This window comes from Parasteatoda tepidariorum, chromosome 3, assembly GCF_982258835.1.
Source record: "Parasteatoda tepidariorum strain Cologne lab strain chromosome 3, Ptep-v5.0, whole genome shotgun sequence".
NCBI lineage: Eukaryota > Metazoa > Arthropoda > Arachnida > Araneae > Theridiidae > Parasteatoda > Parasteatoda tepidariorum.
In genome coordinates this window covers 119560340-119583494 of record NC_141757.1, presented here as the reverse complement: position 1 = coordinate 119583494, position 23155 = coordinate 119560340, and the positions used below count along the sequence as shown (strand labels likewise).

The 23155-nt window shown below is 31.8% G+C and overlaps 1 protein-coding gene across 5 annotated transcripts in view; it reads left to right on the top strand.

Moving 5' to 3' along the window:
- LOC107449226 (homeobox protein extradenticle) overlaps window positions 1–23155 on the top strand; it is a 325818-nt gene that overhangs the window by 106769 nt on the left and 195894 nt on the right. The window lies entirely within an intron of this gene.

Sequence of the window (23155 nt, the reverse complement as noted above, 5' to 3'; positions counted from 1 at the left end):
CAAATGTAGGAACGTTTTGAAGTACGAATTATATATATCTATAAACTAAAAAATAGTAGCCGCAACGCATTCTAAGGTGTTGCTAGAACTATTGAATGATTGAAGAACTCAATGGACGAACATGTTAAATTAACATTTTACTTCCTTCGAGCAAATCAGTCTTAGACGAAAAATCCTAGGAATCTGGTAAGTTTATGGAACGTGTTTTCATAACGTTACTTAACATGTTTTTCCGCAAAGCTATTTATTAAAGTAGATTGTTGATTGATCTAATGTACGTATATTCATCGTTTTTATGTATCTTTTAATTTCCAATATTTTCTATGATATGGTGTACAAACTGCGAGAAACAAAATGGACGATTTAACTTGCTAAGTGATATGTTGCTTGAATTTATAATAATGTAACGGATTCAGTACTAGATGATGTCGTTGATTAAATGTTGGTTATACAAGATTTTGACACCAACAATGAGACCAGGAAAACCCGATAACATACACCGCTTTTCTTCTCACCAACTAAGACAGAAGCTCTTAAAATGCTTCGCTAACTTGGCTTGCAGACTTCAAGCGTCTGCGAGTAATTAATCCATCGTTAATTATGGTCCCTCGTCTGGGGGGCAGTTGGAGGAGGGTCAGGAGTTATTCATTTCGAAAAGCGAGGTCAGGGATAAGTCTTGGAAGAGAAATATTCTTCTGCGAAATGACGAATCTGTCCATCTTTCTGGAGTATCTTACGTGAGGACTCGCAGTTGAGCACGCAGAGAGAGAGATTTCTGTTTATAGGTCGTTCACGTCGCGTTTCTCGGGTCGTTTCCTTTGCAAACCGTTTATTTAGCTGCGAGTTCAAAAGTGCCGAGGTTTTAATGTCTTTAGAAATTTGAATAATGAATAAACTGAGCTCTCTTTTAATGCGCAAATGGATAATACTTGAGGATCGTTTGGCAAGGAAAGTGTCGACGCTTACGTAGTGGTGTTCCCCAGTGACGCAATTGGAGATGTTGGGATGGAATGATTTTAGAAAGAATAAATTGGTCCGTTTCGAATCTTTTCTATTTGATTATTCATTTTGTAGTAAGTATTAAGTCGTAAAAATTTTCAACACATATGAATTGCTCGAAATTTTTTTAAATTTTAGATAGAATTTTTTAAGTTTTTACGTTTGAGCAAACTAAAAATGTGCATTATTAATTTGCATCGTTAGAAAAAAAGCATAAAAATAAATTATTAATTTGTTTGTAAATTATTTTGTAATGATTAAATTCTATGTTTGTTAAATTGTACTATTTTCGTTTTTAAAAATAATTGGACTAAGAGAGAAAATCATGTTTAAAAAAAATGGACCTCAAAAGATTGAAACAGTTTTAGAGTAAAAAAATTACAAATCTTATGAAATGTTTTTTTTTTAAAAAAAAAATAAAGCTTGTTTATTTTTTTAAAGAATTTAATTTAATTTTTTTAAAACTACGCTTTTTTGTTACAATTATGTGAAAAAGTTCTATTGATGCATTTTTAAAACGAAATTTAATAAGAACAAAAGGGTCGAGAAAGCTTAAGATATCTTTTTTAAATTTTGATTCTAAATTAAATCTTTCATAGCATTATTAATTAGACCTTAACTTAATTAGATTTTACTTTAATTAATTTACTTTCTATACTTTTATACTTATATATACTTATATTTACTTATATACTTTTTATTAATTAGACTTTAAGAAATTTTTATATTAATAATAAGGGTTGCTCGCTTAATCAATTTATGTTTTTGTTCTTTTGCATATTTAAACAAACAAGGGTACCTAGTCCCATTTTACGATGTTTTAATGTTATTAGAATAATGTATGGAGCATTTCAATGTTTTCAAAGATTTTAATAAAAGCTAATTCAATTTTTCTACGTGCGGGTATAAAAATTATATATTTCATTTTACATAGATAGTTCAAATCCTCACAAATCAAAAATTACTATAATCGCGGAAGTAAGGGAAAAAACAGATGGGTGGCCTTTTATGAAAAGCTGATAAATGCTTTTCTCGAAAATAAATAATTTACAATTCTAGGTTTATACTTAATTTCTAGTAAATAATATTCATTTGAAAAATCCATTTCTGTATGACATTAAATTTATAGCTCCAACTCTAAATTAGATCTGAAAACTCTGAAAAAGGTAGAGATTGAGAAGAAATGATGGAATCTAATTGTCTTAATTCATTTCTTTATCATTAGGGTTGCTCAGACGATGATGAAATATGAGAATAAGGTATCCATTACTGTTGGTTCGTGCACACTTTCATTCCATAGAAAGGCAAAAATTGTTCCTACATTTTCTCCCGGGATATAGCTCCTTTATTTGGGTGCAGATTTTTTTTTTCCTTGTCTCGGTTTATTTTTTTTATTTTATTCTTTAAGGAGAGGGGGGTGGAGGTTAGTAAAAGCGAAAGAATTAAATTAAATCGTGGGGTTGAATTGGCAGGGGTTGTCACGCTGCCTGTCACGAGACAGGATCCAAAAATGAAGAGGGAGATGTAGAGAACGTGATTCTTTCTCGACTGAAGAGCACGATCACGTGACATGAGATCGAATCGTCAGTCCACCCCTTCTTTGGTTTTTTTTTTTTGTTGTATTTTTTTTTTTTTCGAGGGGAGGGGGAGTCCAAGCGCGTCACGTCACATTTCAATCAATTGTTAGAGGACACCATACTTTTAAATCTTCCTTATTATTATTTTTTTTCATAAGTATCATTGATTTTAAGTTTAACTTAATCCCCTACTTTATGTTTAAATGAGTACGTTTATCAGCGAATTCCTTTTTTTAAAACCCCGATTACTTTTGTATATATTTATGTAAAAATTATATATATTTATACCTATATTTAATATTTATTGCTATATATTATATCTATCTGTATTCTTTTAAAATAAATTCGCTAAGAAAATATTTAAATGAGAATATATATCGGTATGTATTATACATATTTGGGTTATTTTAAAATTTATAGAATTTATATATAAGTATTGCTATAGAATTTATTTATAAGTGTTAGAATTTATTTATAAGTAATGCTATATTTATCAGGACACGAAATCAATGGTTTGTCCAGAACCACTGAAATTTGACTCAGATCACCCTAAAAAATTATGAGTGCTCCCCCCGCACCAACAATCGATGTAAAGGAAGGGTTTGCTGTTTTGTGTTTTTCGATTTTCAGTTAAGTGTTTTGGTCTATGTTAGTGTCACAAGAAAAAAACATATTTCATCATTATTGTGAACATTTCACGTACTTTATATTGAAGTTTTAGTCTAATATCCTGAAAAAATTTGTAAGGACTAGTTATATCGTTTAGTTATAGGTTCTGTGTACCAGTGACTGAATTTTCTTAATTCTAACCCCTGTTAATTATTTTGTAGTCTTTTGTGTTTATAAATGACTATTTTTGCAGATTTAGTGTGGTTGTATAATGTGTATTTAACATGGTAAATCTATCAAAAAGAGCACTTAAAAACATAATACGTAATGGACTGGTATAATTCCCTTTAAGTTATAATTTCCTTGTAAGAGGCATTATCTTACAAATTTTATTGTTTGTTTCATTATTCTACATTGTATGTACCTGCCATGAATTCAGGCTGACAGCTCGCGAAGATAATGCCATGAAAGGTGTTGACACCGACTAAGATAGGGATAAGCCACTTGAAAATGAACAAAAAAAAAATATTAAAGGATTTTTTTTTTTTTTACTCAGTATCTTATCCTGGAGGTATGAGACAGTAAGAAATGGAAAGTGATTTGGCGTAGCAATGGAGGTGTGGGGGTGTGTAAAGATAAAATAGAACCAAAAGTCTTCGATAAAAGAAAATATAGAACAAATTTCTCTGCTGTTGAAATCCAGGTGTGAACTCGTGCAGTTTTTAGTAAATATTGCCTTTATCGGCTCGGTCTTTATTTGCCGATAAGAGATGGCAAAATTGCTGAGGTTTAAATTGTTTCTATGTTTTATTCGTACTTTAGATCGCAAAATAAAATTACTATCCTAAAAGTCTTACTTTTTCTTTTTTTAAATTTTGAGGTGACTAAATGAATTTTTTTTCTTTTCTTTTTTTTTACTTGATAACTTTACTTGATAAATTTTCTAAATTGATGAAGTTATATTAAGGAATTTTAGGATGATCTTTCATTGTAATTTAACATTTCCACTTTAATGCTTATTTTAAGACATAATTATTTTTTTAAACGTAAAATGAGTAAAAAAGTGTAAAACGATCAAAAAAATTTTTTTTCTTTTTTTAAGTATGTATTTTTTTGTCTTAGAAGAAACAATGGTTTCGAACCATCTTGCATATTTTTAGTATTTTTGATTTTAAAGTTTTTATAGCAATATGCAAAATAAAATTTTAAAAATATGAAAAATGTACACTGTTAATAAAAAGTCTTTTTTTCTACTGAAAAACGTTGTCTTGACCAAACAATGTAAATATGCATCGTCTGTAAACATGTCTCCAAAAATTTTGTGCTACCTGATATATTTTTTCTCTGATCCTCTTTGATTTCTCCCAACTTTCAAAAATGTTTTGATTTGTAGGTCCTATTGATAGCGCAAATGGAAATTTGCATGCTGAAATTTTACTTTAATTCTGGCTGAAATTTCTTTGTACATTTTAACGTGAAATTGTTTGCTTAAAACCCAATACAGGGTTGCCACTCCACATTTACTATAGCATTATTTGTTTTAAGTATGTTATGCTGTTCCTTATTTTTTTTAAGTTTTTCCAGCAATTAAAAATAGTATAGCTAGAATAATATAGGTCGCTCAAAAGCACGGTGATTGTTGATTTCTCTTAATATATCGTATATAATATGAGGAAAACACAGGGAACTCTTTTTCCATATTGGAGGGGCAATCCTACAATACATTCAAACATTTAAAAACGCACAAATTTTAAGAAATTCATGCTGTAAAGGGTAGTTATTTATTCATTTTTAAGGCTTATTCTCAAAAGTTTCGTTTTAGAAAGTCAACACATTTGTTGTATGGGTGCATTAGTAATTTGATTTTAAAAACAATTAAATTCTTTTTTTTTTTTTAAATATGTAGGTTACTTTGTCCTGATAATAAAAGTTTTATTGTGACTTTCCTGAAAATCGTTATTTTTTTTTCTTCCCCCATCCGATCTTTCAGAAAATAATTTTTCTATTGCCTGTCTACTATCACAGTTACTAAACTCTTACTCATTTATGTGTTTTGTTTATTAAGAATTTGTTTTAATAATTTATTTTAAACAGATACTTATTAGAAATAGATTTGAACAGTTGGATCTCTCTCAATTCCTCCTCTTGCCTTCACTTTTATAATTAAGTACTTTTCGATAGTCTCTTTCTTGCAATAAATGTTACCAACATTTTTATTTTTATTCATACTTTTATACATTAATTAATTTAATCTATTTTTTTTTTTACTGTCTCTTTAAGACTTAAGTCGTATTTTTAAAGTAAATATATATATTTTTTTCTCCTGCCGTTTTTCTTTTCTGAGTATTCTAAAGCGGCAATTTAACCTTTTGCCGAAAAAGGTGGGAGCAGAGCGTTAGGTACACGAAAAACCACTCCAGTTTTTGTGACAAACAGCTCCCTCGGCCCTACCCCCACGATTACCTTTAATGAAAGTTGATGGCCAAACTACATTTCTGTTCGCTTCTCTCGGTCCACCCCCACCAACTCTCAACTTTCGAACACGATAGGAATTCTTTCATCCATTTGTATTATATTTCTACCAATATTCTTCGCTGATTTTTAGGTATTTTTTAGAATAAATGTTCGAAAATATTTCTTTAGTTTTAAGAAATCTCGAATACGATTTGTTTAACATTCTTACAGATGATTTTTTATTTTTGTACGATAAACGCTGTTGTTACAATTGTTACGCTGGAGTCTTTTAGTGAAACATAATTTCATATGTGTCTGGAGGTCAATGATTTAAACGGATGAATTATTAATTGCTCATTACAGTTGACTTAAGTTAAAAGCATATAAATTGTTTTCTGAAATAAAGGAGATTCAATAACGATTAAAATCTGTTGGATAACACTAGAAAACAATTTTCTTTCTGTTCTTCCATTTTTTTAATGAAATTTTTGGTCTAGTTTTTTGTACAATTTTATGTACAAGTTTAAAAACGTAGTAAGAGGGGGACGCATAAATGTTGCGACCCACTTCCAGGAAAGTTGAGTCACATCGCCAGGATAAAAATTGCATAGAAATTCATGTCCGGAAATGTCATACTCCTCTAGGGGCGCTTCTTAATTATGAATTGTTTCTTCGTGTCTTCTGACCAGGTTAGAGGGAAGTGCTCCTAGCCGCATGCGACGACATTTCCTGGCATGTGTTTCTATGCAATTTTACTAAGGAGGTAAGCTGTGAGCAAGAGACCTACGAAAGGCAGATTCTCATGCTTTTGCATTAGCATGCGCATATCTTCTCTAAGCCACCTGTCTGCCTCTTTTTTACCGCTTGCCTCTTCTTAAATTGGATGATGTGTCCTAAGTTCCCTAAAAGTTTGTAGCAATATTTTCTCGACCCTCTGTTATTAATAAAGTTTTTTACTTTATATTTCCTTAAAAATGTACGAAAAATGTCATTAAAAATCCGCTGCTTTAGGAGCAAACCTAATTGCAGATTTGAATTCCCCACACCTGAATTAAGCAGTATCAAGTACTTGCAAAATTTTGACAGAAATTTTATTCCCCCGAAACAAAATAGAAAATTTGATTTTTTTTTTTAAATTCTTTTTTAACATCAGATGTGAGAAATACTTATTTTTTTTATGAAAATGTTTTATTAATATTCACAAGAAAAACGAACTATTGCAACCGTAAATGATAAGTTCTGCACATTTACTTCAGATTTAACTTATTTGCCTGAAAGTTGATGAAGTAAAAACGATTTGCGCTCATAGCCAAAAATTTATTACCACTTTTCCTCTTTTCAAGTTTTGTTTGGCTCATTATTATTTCTTAATGTGCCCTTTATTTTATTTTGAACCCAATCCGGAAGACGAGGGAACTACCGGATCAAGTATTGGGAGAATTTTGCCGTCGTGGAGAACTTTTTGGTGGAACTAACCCGAATTTGCATTACACGGAAAGGAAAACCTTCCGCGGTTAGCCCGACGTCAAGGAAACTCCATGATCCCATGATCCATCTACCACTGATGATATTTTACGTCAGCACTGTGGTCGGTGCAAACCGGTTGAGGAATTCAAATTGACCCACCATCGCTGGGATTCGAACCCAGTTATAACCAATATAACCACCTTTGTATCATCACTTCCGGTCTTTTCGCTCATTTTAAAACCGTTAAAACTGTGTGATGAGGTGGTATGTAGGTTAGAAAGCTATTTTCTTAAATAAAAATAGATTTCTTGGGTTCAAATTCTGATGATGATTGATTTGATTCCTCACTCATGCTTTTCTACCGTTAATTTTGAAGAATATTTATTTTAATTTTATATATCTTTGCCTCTGTACATTTTGACTTTTAAAGTAAAACCTTTTTAAAAACCATTTTAGCAACAGCCCGTTGTGAAAAGTGTCTTAAAATTCAATTTTTCTTTTGGTGGTCAATATTCTCGGCTTGAGGCTGGGTTCCAAGCTGCCACAGAGAATCGAACTCCAGACCGGTAACACAGTAGTCTTTAGCCACCGAACTCAAATTAATCTGATTATTACATATGAGAATCTATAAAACTTATAATGTTACTGTACTATCCTGTTGATTTAAGAGGAATCTAAATTGTTTTAATGTATCATTTTTTATTGTACATAAACAGACAAAAAGGTGCCTAAGATAAAGTTTAATCGTGTGCATGCTTGTGTTTCTTTGCGCATAAATTAATGATGACAAGCTTGTTTGCGAAAAACAGAGACTGAAACGACATTTTTAATAGCATTCCAGTTGGCTGTTACTATAACGATCTTGATTATTTTTCGCTCATAATTTTTAACACACACAACCTAAAACTTACATTTTAAAGAAAAATATAAAAGTTTTTATTGAAATAGAAAATTATTTAAATTTCGTAAAAATGGAATTTTTAAACAACATCTGTTGAGAGATAGCAAATTTTTCTTTCCCTTCTAAACATAAGCAAAAAGTAGAGAAACACAATAAAAACCAAAATTACAAAACTGGAAAATATAAAATTCGATTTACCTTCCGAGTTTATCCCATTCTGTTTTTTGTTACTTCATTTTTCTGCAGTTTTTCTTAGCCTCCCACTCGTCCCCCTTTTTTTTTCATTCCTTATTTTCTTATCATGCGACTTCAAATTCATTGAACCACAACTGTGGGATCTTGTTTAAAGATAACTTCAAAAAGAAGAGAGAAAGAAACAAGAGTGAATGAAAATTTTTTTAAAAATGCTGTTTTCGACCATTTCTCTCCCCCCCCCCTCCAATGAATTATTTAACATGTTAAGGTTAAGACTTCGATTTAAATTCTGAGTGTTTTTTCCCCCATATAACATAATATATTTTGACTTGCTTTATATTAATAATTATATTTCATTGAATCATAGTTGAAAAAAAAATAAAAAAAGAAACAGTTTTATAATGACTTGTAACTGATCATATGTTATTTGTGTGCAAAATAAAAGTTGAGGTCAATATGCGGAAAATATATTCAATTTAATTTTTCTTTTAAAGTGTTTTTGCTTGCCTTTATTTTACTTATTTTATTATTATTATTTTTTAAAATAGTATTGTGAAGAAGAAAAATAATTTAAAGTTAAATAGGGATAATTCTGAATGGGTATTATTTTCAACATAAAGTCACTATAGCTGTTTACTATGGATGATTCTTAATGTAGGAGTGAATTTAAAAAAAAAAAATTTTATTTGCAAGTAAAAGAAGTTAATAAACTTATAATTTAATAAATCTATACATAATATAGCAGACGATGGTCAATCTAATTATTATATTATAATATTATATTTAACGAACAAATCTAAAACATTTTCGAAATCTGTTTATAATTCTTAATTTGAATTACTGTAAATCACCCTGATATATTTTCTAAATAGTTTTCTTATTTTCCATTTTAAACACTTGATTTTATATAAAATACTCTATGCCAAAACACTTTTTTTTTTTTTGGTCATAAAATTATTGTAGCAAGTTGTATTTAGTTTGATCTATTGCCTGATATTGAAAAATCTGTTGTCGAAAGAATTCTTTTAAAATTCTTCCATCTCATATTACTTCCTATCAATTTATTTCAACAATTTTGTTAAATATTTTGGATGAATTTTTCATTATATATGATTTTATCACTTTATTTTTTGTAATTTATCATTAGCAAACAATTCTAAGATTTCTAAATAGTTTTCCAATTTTCAATGTTACATTTCAAAATGTTACATTTTTGAAATCGTTTTCTAGTTTTTAATTTTAAACTATCGTTTTCTAGTTTTCAACTTAGAGCTATTGTATTCATATTTATTTCAATAGTTTTGTTCTATTTTTATACTGAATTCTCTCATTATATCTAGCTTGATGTAGTTAAATTATACTATTATTTTCAGATGCGAAATTAACCGTATATATAGAATTTTTTTTCCTACTCTGCTAAAATTTCTAACGGGCACTAAGCCATTATGTACCTCGGTCATTTATTTATGAATATAGGTAATTTGGGTTTCTAGCAGTAGTTCACTGGTTTATTACTACTAGTAGTTTCTATCTCTATATTCCTCGTCTGCACGAGCGATATTTCCTCTCCGCCGTGTAAGTTCATCAGCAATTCTAAACCGAAAACTGCCCATTGCTGATTCACATCCTGGCCTAACGATAGAGATTACCATTCTGAATATAATGATAGAGCGAGGATATATATGTATATATAAATACATGCGTATGTAGACTGCTCTCCATGTATGCGAATCCGTCGTGTAAAGGGGTTAACAGGTAACGCTTTGTCGGAGGGGGATATGTCGGACGTTGAGGGGCTGTGATTTATGAAAGTTCTACTGGGGTGGAGGGGGTACACATGGCCGGAGGGGGCGGGTCCATTCCCGTGTGCGGTCATTCGTGGCAACTGGCCATTGGGGCTCAACTCTCACGTCAGCCCGTAATCAGGGCTCGCTGACCACGAGCACTGATCCTGATGATGTTCGAGCGCTGAGGGATGGATGTCCGTATTTAACGCACATACCCTACAGGCACGTTTTGAGCGTAAATGTACAGTGGATTTGAGAAGAGGAGGGTTGTTCGATTATGCTTATTCTCTATTGAAAAGTGTTATCCTATTTTTTTAAACCCTTCATTTGAAGATAAAAAATGATATCTGAAGAGCCTTTATTTCATATATGTTGACATAAGCTATTTTGTTTTGCAATGTTGATATCTATTGTAATATTAAATCGCCATTGTTAAGAAAAACACTAACCCTTCACTTTAAAATGAAAAAAAGAGAAAGGTTGAGTTAAAATGCATCAAAATAGCTCCAAAACAAATATAGTCTAATTTGAAAACCCATTTTTGGGTATAGTGACATGCACAAAATTGTAACAGCGTATACTCATTTTTGAGCAAAGTGCATAGTTTCAAAACTGAATCCTCGTCTTGAAATGTGACCAAATTCAAACTTTGTTAGTTTATAGCGATCCAATATTCAGAAAGAAAATTTAGTTGAATAAACGTTTGCTGTCTTCATTCTAAATTTATTTTGAGAATCAGAGCGGCAATCACTTTCCTACCTTTGCCGCCATTGTTTATTTACTAATGAAGACGAATTTTCAGAGCTGTTTCAGTTTTGAACATGTCACTATCCTCAATGGGTGGGTACATAGGGTTTTTTCTAATTCAACCATATTTGTTTTGGAGCTATTTTCAACTATTTATGTTTGTTTTATTCAACTATATATGTTTGTTCTATTGTTCTCATTTTGTTTTCTATCAATCTTTTTCAAATATTAAGTATCAAGTAGGAGCTTAAACAAATTATTACGAGGTCACATCACATTTTTAGTTCAACGTCAAGATCACTTCATAAAAGTTCAGATTCTAACAATCCTAAAATAATTTTCATTTTTATTCTTTCTGCCATTTAATCATTTTTATGACTCTTCAAAAGTTTTCTATGTCTCTTGTTAACACGTTTGTTTGTTCCTTTTAGTTCCCCCCCCCCCACAAACCTGCAAACTTCAGCATTAAGTGTACATTTTTCTAAAACTACTACTTCAATAAAACCCATATATACCATAGCATATGAGTGCCCGTCGATAGGATTGTCTTTACACTGTACCTTAATAAAACGTAATGATACTAATTTTTTTTTGACGAAATTGAAAAATTATCTCAGGACTCGGAAATTAACATTAGTCCCTTGGTGCAGGACCACCAAGAGTTTACTCGGACCACTAAAAAAGTATTATCAGTAGCTTTGTTTCAATCGATGTAAAGGATGGTATGTAAGCTGTTTTCGTTTTTTGACTTTCAGATCATTTGACCTGTTTTATTTTCTCAAAAAAGCATATTTCATCATAATTCTATTACACATTCTTTGTATTGTAATTTTTCATTTAAATTCACTTAAAAAAAACAACAACATGTAAACGAACCAGATATATGTTTTAATGAACCAGTGATTAAATTCTCCTTATTTCTACACTTGCATCGGCTATTTAAATCATGGTGATCATGTCATTGTTAACTTAAAAAACGATTGTAACTAGGTCTTGAACATGTTTAAAACTGTCTGTGCAACAAGTGCTTCTCTGCCTTACCATTGAATTTGAACACCCATAATAGAACGTATCTCTCCACTTTAGGAAATGCTAAAATGAATCCTGGAGCAACAATTTTAACGAATCACGCAAATGGAAAAGGAGGAACCTGTTGCCACTGCCAACTGAAAACTTCCAATCTCTTTAACACATTCGGAAATGGGAAGACGAAACTAAACTTTAGGCCACATCAAAATCCAATAAAACAATTTTGTATCGTGGTAGAGGGTGGATAGATGGACAGCTAGAAAGTACTAAATATAAAAAAGGCCCTACGTGCCTGCAGTCAAGTTGGTGGTTTTAGCTGGGGGAAATTGGAAAGGGTGGTGGAACCTATTTCCAGAGTTCTTCCACCACAGCTAAACGTGTATGGCTCTTTCTGAAACTGGCCAGTTTAATAATATTCCCCTTGGAATTTAGAAGGTAAAGTAGTCCGTATCGCGTCTTCGTTTTACTTTAGTTGTTTTTTTTTTTTTTTTTTTTTCCTTCCAAGGTAAGAAAGAGTAATTTGATCACAAGCGGGTGATAAAAGGCAAAAATGGAGGAATGGATGAAATTAAAGGTGCCTTCTGTGGTTTTGATTTGGTTAGGGACTGCCTCTGGAGCCAAAGATACGGATGGAAGTGTAGCTTTTGGTTTTGATGAAAATGCTTTAGTAGTTTCTGTCTTCTCTTTTATTGTAAAACATAGTTTCTCTACTCAGAACTTTATCGATTACAGTTTTTTTTAAATTATTTTTATCGATGCTATAATATTTTATGTATAATTTGATTTAGATGTTTGACTTAATTTAAAATATTTTTGGTAATAGATATTTTTTGTAATGTAGTTATCAATGTCAGAACGCTCATGTCATTTGTAAGAATCTAATGGATTTAGTTTTATTTGTATCAATCAGGGATGTATTTATTTCGTTCTTTAGATTATCTTACTGTGTATTCAAAAGTATTTTCAGAAGATATACTTACCGCTAGTTAGCTTGTTTGGCACAGCTTTTGGAAAAGATAATTTGAAGGATCTGACACTTAAGAAAAGCAAAATCCATAGCTTTAATTTGCTTGTAGAACGTAGAAAATCTGAGGTTCGATCTCTCAAGCAGGGAAGAAGAAGAATGAAAGAAAAACGCGAATATATGGTAGCTCTATAGTTTATATTTTGGAGCTTTGAAATTCTGGCAGACGATGCAAGGAGGGTGCAAAAAAAGGCAGAAAACTCGTTTTTGTGGTAGTGTTATAATTTATATAAATATCAACTATCATCTGACTCACAATCAACTCAAATACAGAGGATGCAAGGCCTATTCTATAGAGCTTTACTTTGGATACTTGCGCATTTTTATACTGTTTAAATATATTTCATTGCTTTGTGCCGTTCAATTAAAAAGTATTAGAACATGGATTAAAAATATTTATATGAGTATTGAGAAAACTTGGATCACATAAGTTAGAATTGTAGTTCGTTTAGCCTTTTCGATTTTTCTCCAAGCAAGAATTTTTGCTTCGATTGGTATTACGTAATCCTGTTGTAAACTTAAAAATATATTGAGTAATAAATATGAATGTAAGGTGTGTGGCAGAACTAAATTTCAATAAAACGTTCATTTCAAAAGTTGGTGTTTGATTAATATAAGGGATGAAGAAATATTATATAATATTGCCTGTTCTTCTGTCACCTTGGAGTCAGCCTTAGACTAATTTTTACGATTCAAAATTGCATGGTTGGCAAAAATTTTGATGTTAATCTAAATATCAGAAAATGTTAGTTTTATTCTCCAAAATTGTTTGCAAGAAAGGCATTTTAGATAAGTTTTTACTTTCCGCTTCATTGTAAGTTTTTGATAGATGTCCACCGCCATGTCATAGATGTTCGATCAATTGTTTGTCTGATGTTTTTTACAGAATTGATTTAAAAAATTTGTTTTAATGTTTGCGGTTAAACCTCTTATGATTGAATGAGATCATTCTCAAAAAATGTTTGAGCTTTCAATAATGTAAATTCAATAGCGGTATAAATTCTACCCCCTTCGAAATTATAATATTTTTCCTTCTGAAGTTTACCTGAAAACGTGTAATTTTTTTTTTCACTCTTGGACTTATTATGAGGGGCCTTAATTATATTCCATAATGCCTTTTCAAACAATTTCCCATTTAGCACTCCGTGAACGAAAAGAAGAATGATAAAAAAAAAGAGAGAAGGTATCCAGAGACGCAAATAAATGACTTGGGTATCCAAGGAAACCGAGAATTTCCGCTGTCAATTTTTGATGTCCACACGCCTGGTCCGTAGTACAGGATAGGACCTAAGGCGTTGAAGGCTCGTTTCCTCTATTTTATAACAGGACTCTGTTCGCAGTTTAGGTTGGTCTGCAATTGCCGTTTTGATAAGATTAGAAACAGCATAGTTCTATCAGCACCTAGGCACGTGCTTGTTGGTATCCCCTACCTGCGCGTGGTGGTGGTGGTGTGCGGGATGGTGTTAATGGGGCACCAGGGGAATGGTGCGCCCCATCCCATCTGGCTGTTGTCCATTAAGCGTAATGTCCGAACAGGAAGAGAAACCCAGAGGTTGCGGAAAGGGAAGTTCGGGAGGAGGAATGGATAGTTCGCCCCCCCTGCAGAGAAATGCTAAATACTGTGTTTTGCTCTCGTTTTAATTAGAAATTGAGAAGGAAGAATTGAAAGAAATATTAATTGAACTCATTTATCTGTCGAGTCATTTAAAAATCACGTTCCTATCTGACATGGTTAATTTTTGTATCGCTCATTATTATCCTTACATTTTTTTTATGAAAATTAGGATCCTTACAACCACTTGAATTTGCAACGTTACAGAGCTTTAAATTATTTTGCCTAGTTCTTTCTTTTAAAAAACCAATTCTTGTAGTCTATTTTGAATTTGATTTGCACATGCGTCATCTATGACGTAATATAACCAGGAAAATTATCACGAGAAGATGGTCTGGAAAATTAGGAAATTTTCAAGTTTAAAATCGAGGACAAAGTGCAAGTTTTTTTTCTTCTTCTATAAATGGAGTGATAATGGTTGAAGATGATGATATCGTAAAATATTGCTTAGATAAAAGGAAATTTCAAGTTGATTCGTAAACAGTTTTGTATTTCGTGAATTTCCCCCTTCTACTTTCTTGGCTGAAGACAAAGCATTATTTCATGTAATAATTATTCTAATTAAAGAAAGCTTCGATATCGCTAAGTTGTTGTTAACTAATCTCTTTTCTTAGATATCAAATACAAAAAATTCCTTTATTAAATTAAGTGAAGTGCGACTCAATATGAAATAGTCGTCTTTGGTTTTAACACCGCTTGAAGGACAACTTTAGCAGCGCTAAAATGTCGTTTGATGTATTCTCCCACTGAGATCCTAAATTGACTTAAGAGCCAGAAAAGAATTCCCTTTATGAATGTGTACGTTGTGAATTACGTCTCGAATACTCCGAATTTGACACTAGTTGAACAGAGAGCTCCAATCGTCCCTGCCATTCTTATTAAACGTTCATCCATTTAATGATTTTTTTAACGTATAAATACCTCCGACTAACTTTTATCAATTCGATTAACTAATTGTTTTAAAGCAATTTGGTCATTAAATTTAATGTACACATTGAATTCAACCATTGGATTGAATAATGAGCCATTGAATTCAATGTATTCTATATAACTAGCTGAATATTCGCAAGAAAGCTCAGGAATTCTCAACATTTTGTACTAGTTAAATAGTGCAGTCCAACCTTCCTTATTAAACCTTTATCCATTAAAGAATGTTTTAATATGTAACATCTCAGTTCGATGCTTTTGGAGAAGTAATTTGGCCATTGAATTTAATGTAAACGTTGAATTCAACCATTTTGATTAAATAGCGAGCCGTTGAATGAAATGTATTCTTTGAATGGGTTGAATAGCTGTAAAATTGATAATAATTGCCATTTTAAGTATTAAATGCTACGTAAATGTTTTTATTCTATTTATTTTTACTAGTGAAGCAACTTGTGTTTGAATTTATCATCACCAAATTCTCAATTGTGTAAAAGAAACTTTTTAACGACTCTTTATAATTAGTCTCTCCTTTTGGAGCTTTTTCTATTATGAATATCTAAATAACTATCGAATTCAATGAATAGGAGGTGTCGTGCCGAAGACTTTCATTATATGTACTTTAGTAATTTTGGCTACTGAATTCGTTTTTTTCTTCTTCCCAAAACTGCAGAAGAGAAGACCAGTAATTCGATCATGGAATCCACCTTTTACCATTGGATTGAATAACGAAATATTGAATTGAATGTATTGAATAGCAAAATCGTAATGATGATATTTGCTCATCATTGCCATTTTAAGTATTGAAAGGCTGTGTAAATGTTTTTATTATTATATTTTACCTATTTATTTTTGAAACTCGACAGTAACTTACGTTTGACTGTATCATCGCCATCATTTATAGCTATTTTCTCAGTTAATAAGAATCTTTTTATAATGAGTCTTTTGGAGTTTTTCCATTCAAAATATCTAAATAATTACCGACTTCAATTAATTGATGTCGTGCCTATACTTTTCGATGGTGTTGTCGAATGTTGCTAACGAAGCAAGAAAAGACACAATAAAAGCTGCCGACAACCCCTATTCTTCCCGTGTGTACCCCATCTATTCAGACCTGAGAGAGAGAGAGGAAAAATGTAATCAAAAGTGGTCGTACGTGTATACCATGGCGATGTATAGCATCACGTAGCCTCTGAGCGATTGAGTTTTCTCTAAAGATTCCAATCAAACTCTTGGTACTGCAGAAAAGCGAACACGTTTCTCTTTCACACAAGCTTTTGGCGGGCAAAGAACGGGGGAGGGCGCCTAAATAAATCAACCATTGACCAAGCCGCCCGTTATTGTTTAAAAGCCATTCCGTGTAAGTCGGGACTCGGGCAAAAGAGAGTCTTCCAGTTTTCCTCCGCGTTCTATTCTGGTGAGAATATAAAGACTTTTCTTCTCCTGCGTCGTTTTGGGAGTGGTTTGGTAAATGGTTTATCGAGGATACTCGTGTTCCCCACGAAAAATTCAGATGCCTCGTTTTGTTTCGAGAATTTGGAAGAACTGATCGCCCCCCTCTATTGGGTCTCTCAGGGATTGCAGCATCGTGAAGGATTGGGAAGATGGAGGAATAAATTAAACGATTTGGTTAACGGGATTTGCTAACTCCTTGATGGATGCTAATTTCTTAATCTTTTAAAGTGCTTTTGATTTTATTGAGACGGGGGTGGACCTTTTGCTTACGGCTCTTAGCATGATGAAGTCGTTCTGGTGCACTTATCAGGGGTCTGTTTAGAAGAAATTTGGGTCCGTTAACGGACCCTTCACAAAATATCTTTTCATAAAAACGGACCCTTCACAAAATGATTTTTCTTTTAATCGGACCTTTCACAAATTTGTTTATCTTCATTATTATTTTGTTAATCGAATAAACCCTTTCCAGGGCTGAAAACAAGAAAGATGGATGTAAACGAATTAAGTTTTGTCTTCGGCAGACGCTTCTTCCATTATTCGTCCGAAATTAATATTCTGCGTTCAGCAGTACTATAGGCTAAATACCAAATATTTGTATGTTGCATCTCTAATTTAGAAGCAGCAATTGTTGTTTAATTTTAAAAATTTAATTTTTTTATTTATAATTTTACAGTGTTGAGCATAATCTTGTATGTCTTTACAATTTAAAAACTCCTTGAAAAAGTTTTTTTTTTTTTTTTGCATTAACGGACCCTATTTGCACAAATTCATAAAAGCGGACCCTGCTTGAAAGAATGTGAGTAATTTTTTCACAATTTCGCGAAAAACGGACCTTTCACAAAATGTCTGGACAGACCCCTGCTTATTGTACAAGCCGTAATCGAAGGGTTAAATAGACATGTGATTGTTTCTGTAAAAAATACCACTCGAGCTATAAAGTGTTGGGGGTGAAATGATTTCTAATCCTCTGATTTTTATTTACTCCAGGATTGCCAGCTGATAAGCTTTGGTCTATATATTCTTGATTTCACGATGAAAGTTAAGTAGGTGAAGTTAAACAAAAAGTGGGCCGCTAAATTTGTAAAATAGTTAACGACTAACTTGCAAGTTAAGTTAGTTAGACAAGACCTGCGTCGTTTTGGGAGTTGTTAGGTAAATGGTTTATCGAGGATACTCGTGTTCCCCAGGAAAAATTCGGATGCCTCGTTTTGTTTCGAGAATTTGGAAGAACTGATCGCCCCTCTATTGGGTCTCTCAGGGATTGCTGCATCGTTAAGGATTTGGCAGATGGAGGAATAAATTAAACGATTTGGTTAACGGGATTTGCTAACTTCTTGATGGATGCTAATTTCTTAATCTTTTAGAGTGCTTATTGCTTTCATTTTATTGAAATTAAGGTGCGGGGGGCTAAATAGACATGATAATTTCTGTTAAAATACAATTCTTGTTTAAACGTGCTGTGGAGGAAATGTTTTTAATCTAATAATTTTTATTAAGCCTGGGATTGCCAATTGAGAAGCTCTAGTCTATGCATTCTTGATTTCCTGATAGAAATTAACAGGGTGTAAAATTTGTTACAGACTGCCTTGATGATTGGATTTGGACAAATAATTGACTAATTTTGCGAAGGTTCATTATTAATTACACGCTAATAAAAAACTGCGTATTCGTACTTAACTGTATTGTAAGTTTTTGCCTAACATTTCACTTATTAAGCATGACTCGTAATTTTACATCTTGAATTAATTCAGTTGTTTTGTGTAAAAATCTGAATTATTTCATATGTTTTTTTTTTCCTTCTTTTTTTGCTTATCACTAATTAACTTATTATGTTTATTTCATTGTATCATCAAACTCGTTTTACATAAATATTTATTTTTCTTGCAGGTAATCTTTGTTTATGAATCTAAATATGTAAGGGATATAGAATTCTAAAGGAATATAGAAATGTCATCAGCTCTTGATCATTTGGCTGTCTTTCAAATTTTCAGTTGTAAAGTATGAGTGAAAATTATATTTGGTTTGTAATTCATTTTGTTATCTCATGTTTTTTTTTTATTTTAAAAATAACAATTTGAAAAAAAAATTCAATTTTTATATTACTGAATTTAAAAAATCTCCTTAATAGTTTCTTGTGAATTATAGGTAAATATGTGCAAATATGCTTAAATACAAAGAAGCGTTGTGAGATTTTCGCGGAATTTAAAGAAATGCAATTCGTTTAGCAGACATTTGATTCCATTTTAAACTCCTTTATATATGAAACCGCAAAAATATAAATAATATTTTTTTGCTCGAAGAAAATGAATGTTGGAAATTTTCTTTTTTAAATTTTTTCTTATCTTAAAGAAGAAATAAAATATTACAATTGTATTTATATTTCTCAATACTTTACGCGTTTTCAATACTTTTTTTCATTCCATTTATCGAACATTTTTATTTTGTTTTTATTTATTTATTTATTTTTTTTACCCATTTTTACCACCTACCAATATACTGAGAGAGCTGGTTCGAAACAATTGCAGTGAAATTTAGGCCGCGATCGATTTCTGTATAAAACACTCGTTTCGTGTTAAGTGCGTAATTTTCCACGAGTGTTTTTCCGGGCAGAGCAAAGAATAAAAATCATTTTGCAGGTTTCGATTCTATTCCAACCTAAGTTTTATCCCGCTCTTCTGCCTTTTTTTCCCTTTTATTCATTCACTGTATAGAAAGGAATTATGCTTTTCCTTCCCTGCACTCTTTCAAACCTTCCTTATCGATGCTGGACGTATCGATTTCTCAATCAGTATCGGGAATCGTTTAAACGGTTGCTAACGATATTTTGAAACTGAGTCTCCGGATCTTTGCGATAAAAGCTTCGACAACATAACTCCAGAATTGCATCCGAAATTTCTTTCTTTCTTTTTTATATATATATTTTCAATAGTTTTATATACCTTCTTTCTTTTTTTCTTCCTTCCTTTTTATAAATTTTTTTTTTTAATCTTGGCATTTTTTTAAAAAAACTTATCCCTTTTAAATTTAAAGTTTTTTTTTTGTGTGCATCAGTTGTGCTTATGCTTTTTGAATCTTTTTCTTTTTGCATTGAAGAAGGTTCGTACGTTTTACAACACGTTTTCTGGCATTTGCGAAAAAATCTTCTGTGCAAAATATTAAATGTCTTATCAAAAGTAAATGGATATATACTTTCAATAAGTTTTATATATTTCCTTTCTTTTTTCTAACGTTTTATAAGCATTTTTGATTCTTGATACTTTTTTTTAGATCTTTATTTTTTTTATTTTAAAAAATTTTGGCAGTCGTGCTTTCTGAATCTTTTTCTTTTTGCATTGAAAAATATTCGTACTTTATAAAATTAAATATTTTATCAAAATTATGTAAATATAGATCTAAATTTCCTATAGTTTTATATACGTTCTTTCTTTTTTCTTCCGTTTTCATAAACATCGTGTTTTTAATTTCGGCATTTTTTTTTAGAACTTATTCTTTTTTCCCGTTTTGTTAGTCTTGCTTTCTGAATCTTTTTGTATTGAAAAAAGGTTCATGCTACACGGTTTCTGTTAACTGCGATAAATCTTTTTCACACTAAATTAAATATTAGGTTTTTGGTGACATACCGAATCATGATTCCGGATAATTTAGAAATAAAAAATTGCAATCGGATCTTTCTTTAACGGAGTCGCTTAATTCTCCACAAAAAGCTCGCAATGGGAAATTCGTTACATGAAAAAAATTCACTTTTAAAATTACCTTAAAAAATTAAGGTTATAAACACCAGATATAATTAAAATAATTAATTACACCTTTATTTTAGAATTGAATTATCTATTTTATGCATATTAACCATTAAAAATACTTCTTGTAAATAGTGTGAAGGTTGCATTTTCTAAATGAAATGCAGAGAGTGACTGGGATTTAACTGGTGTCGGGGAGTGAAGCAACTGATAAGGTCATTGTTTACCATAAATATAATAAAAGTATCTAATAATGCATCCATATTTCACGATTAGCGAATGTCCAACTTTATTACCACTGTATTATCTGTACCAGCGACTTTACTTCGTAAAAGAATTCCGCGATTTAGTTATCTTTTACTCTGATTGATATTCGTATTGTATTGATAGCGATATTTGGATTAATTCGTTTAAACGAGGTCGTTCGTTTACCGATCACTATTCTTAGAAAGTGTCGTCGTTTGACAGATAAAGTTGTCAGTAACGAAGTCTTTTAATGTTGGGGGTAAAAATATTATTTCATTTTTTTTTTCTTATAGAGAAAGAGAAATATTTTATAGTTAATCCCTCCTTTTTTACATTATTCAGTTGATCTCAATTTATAATAATTTTTATCATCATTTTTACACGATAAAATGAAATCTGATTCATAGTCATTATTTCAAATTTCCAATAACAAACTAAAATAACTTGTTATTTTAACTGTCTACAATCACCGATTTAATCTGATAATGAAACATTTTTGAGAGTATTTTTAATGAACTATAGTATTTTTAATAATAAATGAAATAATAATTTGTTACAATTTTATTTGTTTTATTTTTGACAAGTTTTATCACCGTTGTTGAACAGCTGACCCAATTTTGACTTTACGACTACCGACTCCGTAGCCTTGTCATTTTGAACTCGATCCAGAAGACAAGAGAACTCCTGGATCAAGTTTCGGGGAGACATTTACCTTCGTGGAGGAAATTTTTGATGGAACTATCTCGGATTAACGTTACGTGGAGATGAAAACCGCGAAAACTCCGATGGTTATCCTGATGACGAGGGACTTTTATCCATGATCCGACTGAGGATATTTTGTGTCAGCACAGCACTGTGTTCGGTGCGAGCTAGGTACGGAATTCGTATCGACCAGCCATCGTTGGGATTCGAATCCGGCTCACCTTATTGGAAGGCGAACACTCTATTCCCTGAGCCTCCACTGTTCCATCTAATTGATTATAAATTTTTGGATAGTTTTAATTTTCATCGATCTTTTTTTAGATATTTTAATAGTTCATTTAATTTAAATTTTGATTTCCTTACCTCACAATTAAATTTCGCACATTTATAATCTAGAATAACATTTGAAATTATTCGTGCATAGTTATCTAAAAATATTACCGTTTAAGGGTGAAAATTAAATTCTGTTTAAAAATCCTTTGAATGATTTGTATAAATTCATTTAAAAAGTCGTTGAGTTATCTCAGCGAACCAATTCATTTACCTCCTTCACTGGAGACCGTTGTAAGCGAGGAGAAAAGGTGTCAATACTCGCGTCATAAAATCTTGTCATTTTGGAGGGAAAACTGCAATTCTCCGTCAAAACTGTTATTTTTATACGTCATTTCCCCACCTCCTCTCAGTCTTCGTCTCTTTTCATTTTAATCGCCAAACGTTTTCTCTTTTATATTTATACGAGAAATCCTCTTTTCTTTTGTGAAGGGGGAGAGCGAGAAATAAATTAGCCTTCAGCGAGCCCGCCGAAAAAGGAGAGACAAATGGCCAGTTTCGTCGCCAAATTAAGTAATTAAAACAATATCTTCGGTTTTTATTGTTACACGGGCGCTTTTGAATGAAAAGCGGGGGAACAATTAATAATTTTGCCGATTTTTCCCCTTTTGGCATTATCGTTGGAACAAAAGGGGCTGAGAGAAAACTCTTTTCAAACCCTTTTCCACCACCCACAATTCTCGACAAAGAGCTAATAAAAGCAAACTCCCTCACCCCACCTTTTCCTCAATTTCTGCACTTTCCCACTCCCCCACGCCCATTGTAGCTTTAAATAAATGAGGACGATAAGACCCCAGCAAAGAGAAGTTGAAAACTTTAAAAATCTGTTACTTTATCGACGCCCGCGTATTAAAAGCCCCAAATGAATTGTGACTCTGTCCTGCTGATTAAAACGTTCGAAAAGTTTTCCTTTGAAAATTCTTCTGTCATTTCACTGGTTTAGGTGCTATCTTTTTGGTTGGAGCACCCCCTTTTCCTGCTTTTTATTGAGTGCTTGTTTTCTCTGCGTTATTAGTAAGTGGACTGGCATTAAAACACTTCCTTATCTGTGGGTGCATTCGAAAGTGTTTTTTTCTTCTCTCTTCCCCCTTACTGCCAAAATTATCTGCAATTCAGTTTGTCATACCCTGAAGGAATACTTAATCGATTTCATGCCCCCTCATGATTAATTCATTGACCAGTGACGTATTAACGATTATTGGATCATTTTAAAAACTCATTTCTTATTTAAAAGCCTCCGAGAATGTCTGAATTACTCCCGTTATTAGTCGTTAACATTACGTTAAATGTCAGGCCTTCATCTATTTTTCCTTTCATACGTTTTCTTGACGTTGCATTATTTAAAGTCCGTCCCACAATT